A 6,367-nucleotide genomic window follows, 5' to 3' on the forward strand; every position below is an offset into this window, starting at 1 on the left:
CTGTAGATACAGGGAACAGATCTTCAACTGGGAGCTCCTGCTGCCTAAAATAGGCTTCTTACATTTTAAGACTCAAACTTTAGTTAACAAAAATCCCAGTCCACTCCTTTTTTTCCCTTTACATACAGACTCAAGAGACCCAAAATCATTCTCATTCTGTCTTACTCTTACCCTTCTTATTCAGAAGATAAAGACAAAGTGTAGGTACACTGACACTTCCAAATACCATATTAAATTTCAAGGCAAATCATTTTTGTAGGGCAAAGCAAATGGAAGTGCCATCACAAGTTTCTTCTCATAACCAGGAAATCAGGCAGATGTCAGTAGGGAAAGATACATAATGAGGAGTAACAAAGCCATTTTACACAGCCTTAAAAAAATGATCAGCCTCTTTTACACTGCAGGCAATATGCAGAATACACATATATACTCCACAAAAACAGAGCCCCAAGGAGCTAAGCTTCAGAACATTAGTACACAGTAGAGAAACTCTAAGAATAAGTGCCTCATTGCACATTTAAGTCTTTGGATAAGCGGTTCTCAACCAGGCGCAATTTTGTTACTCAGGTGGACATTTCCCAATGTTTGGAGTTATTTTTGGTTGTTACAGCTACAGCCGGAGGGCGGCTATTGCTATCTAGTGGGTAGAGGTCAGGGATGCTGCTAAATATCCTACAATACCCAGGACAGCCCCCACAACAGAGAATTATCTGGTCCAAAATGTCAGTAGTGCTGTGGTTGAGAAATTCGACTTTTGATTAACATAAAAATCTTCATGCTCCAGAACTCTGTTTCTAATTCTTCCTGTCTTAGACCTCATCCATTCTCATGCAATTATTGGTGAGAATATATATCAGTACCACTTTTCCAGAAAGCAATCTGGTAATATATATCAAAAAGCCTTAAAAATGTTCATGCACTTCGATTTAGTAATTCCATTTACAAAAATCCACCTTAAGGAAAATAATGGAAGATTTATATATAATGATATTATCATACAAAATGGAAAATAAATCTAATAGAGGATGATTACATAGGTTATAGAATATCCATATAATGGAATATGTAGCCAAATGAAAATTGTTTTTGAAGAATTTCAAAGACATAGAAAAATCTTCATGATATAGAATTCAAGAAAGCAGAATGCAAAACTAAATAAACTCTATATTCCCAGTTATGATAAAAAAACAAACAAAACATATATACAAACTCAGGAAAAACAAAAAACAGAATGAAACACAGCAAAAGTGTTACAGTAGTTATCTTTACTGTCCTATTTCTATTTCATTCTGTTCTTGTCTATACTTTCCAAGTTTTTCTACAATAGCAAATAAATAAATAAATAAATAAATAAATAAATACATAAATTGCTATATAAGCTACTGATTTTTGTAGCTCTATTTAATTATGTTAAAGATTTGGGTCTTAAGCCACATACTGTGTGGTTGTCCACATGGAAATTACTGTAGTTATTTTTTAAAATTTGACTTTTTATTTTGAGATAATTGTAGATTCACATGCAGTTGTAAAAGAATATAACACAAAGGTCTCACGTACCCTTTACCCAGTTTCCTCCAATAGTAACATCTTGCAAAACTGTAGTATAATATCACAACCTGGATATTGACATTGATACAGTCAAGCTATAAAACATTCCATTACCACAAGGATTCCTCATATTGCCTTTTCATAGCCATTCTCATTCCCCTCCTACTCTATCCCCTCCTAACCTGTGGCAACTACTAATCTGTTCTCCATTTCTACAATTTTGTCATTCTGATAATAAATGAGGCTCCTATTCTGGGCATACTGCCTATGGGGTAGCCCTGGTCTGCAAGGAGGAGTCCCTCTAAAAATTAAAAAATAAAATAAAATAAAATAAAAAGAATAAATGAAATCATACAGTATGTAACCTTTTGGGACTGCATTTTTTCACCTAGCATAATTCTCTGGGGCTTCATCCAGGTTGTTGCGTGGATGTACCAGTTTGTTTGACCATTCGTCTGTTGAAGGAACCATGGGTAATTTTTTTCTTTTTGAGACAGTCTCGTTCTGTTGCCCAGGCTGGAGTGTAGTGGTGTGATCTTGGCTCACTGCAACCTCTGCCTCCCAGGTTCAAGTGATTCTCCTGCCTCAGCATCCTGAGTAGCTGGGATTACAGGTGCGTGCCAACACCCCCGGTTAATTTTGTATTTTTAGTAGAGATGGGTTTTCACCATGTTGGTCGGGTTGGTCTCGAACTCCTGACCTTGTGATCTGCCCGCCTTGGCCTCCCAAAGTGCTGCGATTACAGGCATGAGCCACCACGCCTGGCCTGGATAATTTTTTTTTTTTTTTTTTACAGAGTCTTGCTCTGTTGCCCAGGTTGGAGTGCAGTGACACAATCTCGGCTCACTGCAACCTCGACCTCCCGCACTCAAGTGATCCTCCCACCTCAGCCCCCTGAGTAGCTGGGACTACAGGTACGTGCCACCATACTCAGCTGTTTTGTATTTTTTGTAGAGATGGGGTTCTGCCATGTTGCCCAGGCTGGTCTTGGACTCCTGAGCTAAAGCGATCCTTCTGCTTTGAGCTCCCCAAGTGCTGGGATTACTGGCGTGAGCCACCATGTCCGGCTGGATAATATTAAATTTTGAATTATGCCTGCCAGGCTATTGGTATCCTTTCACTGAAAACATTAAGTGGATATTAAGTGGGATAAAAGAGATAAATGGCAGAAATCAGTCCTCATCTCCTCTGTTATTCCTAAAGAGGTATTAACCCAATCTACTTCCTTCTACCTGATCTTCTCAGGATTTTTACTTTGTTCAGAGTGCCCCCCTCCCTCAAAAAATCTGGAAATTAGTTAAAAGCCAATTTTCTCTTCATCCCTTATTGAAAGCCTTGGAAAGCAAGAGATGATATGAAGAAATTAGTCACAAATGTCCCACTGAACCCCTGACCGCAGCACGTCATCGACAACAGAATTGAATGATGCTATGTTTATCAAGTTACTAAAGCCAGTTCTAAACTTCTGGACTTATGAAACCACAATAACAAAAATACTAATCAAGTGCTTTTTTTGTATATTAAAAAAATCCACTGATACCACAGAAATCTAATTATCATCTTCACTCAGTTATCTTAGTGTAATCTTATTTTATTTTATTTTGAGACAGAGTCTCACTGTGTCACCCACACTGGAGTGCAATGGCATGACCTCAGCTCACTGCAACCTCTGCCTCCTGGGTTCAAGCGATTCTCGTGCCTCAGCCACCCAAGCAGCTGGGACTACAGGCTACCATACTCAGCTAATTTTTGGATTTTTAGTAGAGATGGAGTTTCATCATGTTGGCCAGGCTGGTCTTGAACTCCTGGGCTCAAGAGATCCGCCTGCCTCAGCCTTCCAAATTGCCGGGACTACGGGCGTAAGCCACTGTGCCCGGTCTCTTACCAGCATTGCTCGTGCTGATATATAGTCTATACGTAGCAGTTTATTAATAATATAAGATTAAAGCAAAAACAACCTTTTATCAAGTGAGTACTAAGATGGTCAGTCTCAAGACTAGGAAGCAATTTTGGTTGTATCAGACCAGGGATGTATCATTTGTTGGTCTGTGAACTTCCCAAGTGCTCCATGCCATTCCTGTACCACCAGGGCACTCCATGGGTTACTTATGCGTGTGCTTGTTCACCCTTTTTTCCCCTGAGCTGTAAGGTCCTTAAGGCAGCTCTTTATTTTATTCATTTTATAATATCTATAAAGTATGCACTGAATGAAGCACTTGAGGAAACATTAACAGCAGCTCCCAATTCTTGAGTGTTTATTATGTTCCAGGAATATCCTCAGGACAACATGGTAAGGTTATTATCCCACCTTCTAGATAGGGAACTGAGCTTCAGAAGGGTCATGGAAGGCCATAGCTAGTAAACGGTGGAGCCAGGACTCAAACCTGGGTTTGTCTGGCTTCAAAGTCTATGCTTTGCCTAACTTACTACACTAATAGGCTATGCTAGGAAACATACGAGAAACCTTCAACAGCAAATTGTGTGGTTTATGCATGAATATGGAGGTTGGAAAAGAACTTGAACAATGCCCTATTGGGTCAGACAATAACCAAAATCTTTTTTTTTTTTTTTTTTTTTCCTGAGACAGAGTTTCACTCAGTTGCCCTGGCTGGAGTACGGTGGCATGATTTCAGCTCATTGCAACCTCCGCCTCCTTGGTTCAAGCAATTCTCCTGCCTCAGCCTTCCAAGTAGCTGGGATTACAGGCACACACCACCACATCCAGCTAATTTTTTGTTTTTAGTAGAGACGGGGTTTCACCATGTTGGCCAGGTTGGTCTCGAACTCCTGACCTCGGGTGATCCGCCCACCTCGGCCTCCGAAAGTGTTGGGGTTACTGGTGTGACCCACAGTTCCTGGCCCCAAAATCTTTATTGGATATTCCTGCTTTTTGCTAAGTACTAGGCAGGGGCTTCAGAGAAATCAGAGATATGATCCCTGTCCCTGAGGAAGGGGCTCTCAGACTGATGTGTGAAGTAGGCATATTATATTCTGAAGCAAACGATATAAAAGAGGTAAAGACAAACTGACACACAGGTTGCCTAGGGAGGAGTTGTGGAGCTGCAGAGAGGAGGTGGATGAGCAGGAATTCACCACCCCTACACAGGATCAAAGCTGTGTTGACAGAACCAGCAGATGCTTTGCTGGAAAGCACAAAGGTATCTGTTAGCAGGCATTTAGAGTAGGCAAGAGCCACAATTCCAACAGGTCTATTAAACCTCCTTGGATCTGTCACCTCTTCTGAACTGATTTATAGTCTTATCTTGTACCCAAATATGATTAACCTGATGGGTTCTCAATCATGAAAAGAAGCATTTCCCTAGTTGTACTAAGTTGTCTATTTCAAGCTCTGAAAAGTGCCCCCATTTTTAAGTTTCTGTAATTAGGTAGAAAAATTAGAGTTTTTATTTCATTTCTCCTTCATCTTTTCAAATGGAATAAATACATATTTTTGGCTTAACCTCAAAATCTGTCTTCACCCTTGATCATTTTAACACCTTCCATTAACACCTGTTCTAGTTCCGTTATTTCTTTCTTTGGGTATGACAAACAGAACAACAGAACACATTCTTGGGTGGATAGATTTGTGTATAATTGATATCTGTAGTTCAGTACCAACCATCTAAAAGTCCCATGGTGTTTCAATTCATTGTAAGATATAAATAGACACAAAGACACTTCTTGGGCTTTTCCATTGCTATTGTTTTAGATTTTAAACCCCGAGGCAGTAGTGATTATTAATGTAACACATGCAGCATATGCTAACTAAACTCTTACTAGTTTTCATTTTGTAGATCAATACTGTCACATATAAAAGAGCTATTTATTTTTCTCAAAGACTAAAAAGGCTGTTTTTCCTATAAAACCTCTGAATAAACTTGTAACTATCTTGAAAACAAAATCAATCAATAAAAAGTATACAAGTTCACCTCAGAGGGCAGTTGATTTAATGGCAGGACTGTAGGTATTCTATTCACCTCTGTATTCTGGGGTGTACTTTGCAGAGTGCTTTGTACCAAAAGACACTTCATAAAATGGCCCTTGATTAAAATGATGTTTTTCTGAGTAAATTCTGAAGAACTGAAAACAAAGTATGAGAAAGACTTAACCACAGAAGACAATTTCTTTTATAGTACTGTTTTCTTAAAGCCACAGTTGAAATTATTTTCATACTTATATTTGTATTAACAGCTTATAATTTCCAAAGTGCTTTTACACTCACTACCTTATGTGATTCCACAATAACCCTGTCTCTGCAGGCAAGTGTTTTTTGCTTTTTTGTTTTGTTTTGAGACAGGATCTTGCTCTGTTGCCTAGGCTGGAGTGTAGTGGCGTGATCTTGGTTCACTGCAGCCTCGACCTTCCGGGCTTGAGCAATCCTTCCACCTCAGCCTTCCAAACAGTTGGGACTACAGGCATGCTACCATGCCTGGCTAATTTTTTAAAAGTTTTTGTAGAGATGGGGGTCTCTCTCTGTTGCCCAGGCTATTCTCAAATTCCTGGGCTCAAGCAATCCTCCCGCCTCAGCCTTCCTAAGTGCTGGGATTATAGGCATTGAGCCACTGTGCTTGGTCAGCAAGTGTTTTTATATTTGAAAAACCAGAGGCTCAGTAGGGTTACATAACCTTTCCAAGGGCCACAGGAAATGAGCAGGAGATCAAATCCTAGAACCCAGGTCTCTGACTCCTAATTCAGTGTTCCTTCCATAACAGACTGTCCCCCACCCCCCAAATCATGTTTTATCCTCAGCAATGCACCAGAATGATTTGCATTTGGTAATGAGGTGATGTCCAATTTCTTTTGCTTTTTTTTTTTTTTT

At 39.6% G+C, this 6,367-nt stretch overlaps 1 protein-coding gene across 4 annotated transcripts in view; it reads right to left on the reverse strand.

Moving 5' to 3' along the window:
- The window catches only part of CASK (calcium/calmodulin-dependent serine protein kinase (MAGUK family)), a 405,996-nt gene that overhangs the window by 89,828 nt on the left and 309,801 nt on the right, over positions 1–6,367 (reverse strand). The gene's annotated exons all lie outside the window — the stretch shown is intronic.

The sequence above is a fragment of the Mandrillus leucophaeus genome, unplaced genomic scaffold (genome assembly GCF_000951045.1).
Source record: "Mandrillus leucophaeus isolate KB7577 unplaced genomic scaffold, Mleu.le_1.0 Scaffold209, whole genome shotgun sequence".
NCBI lineage: Eukaryota > Metazoa > Chordata > Mammalia > Primates > Cercopithecidae > Mandrillus > Mandrillus leucophaeus.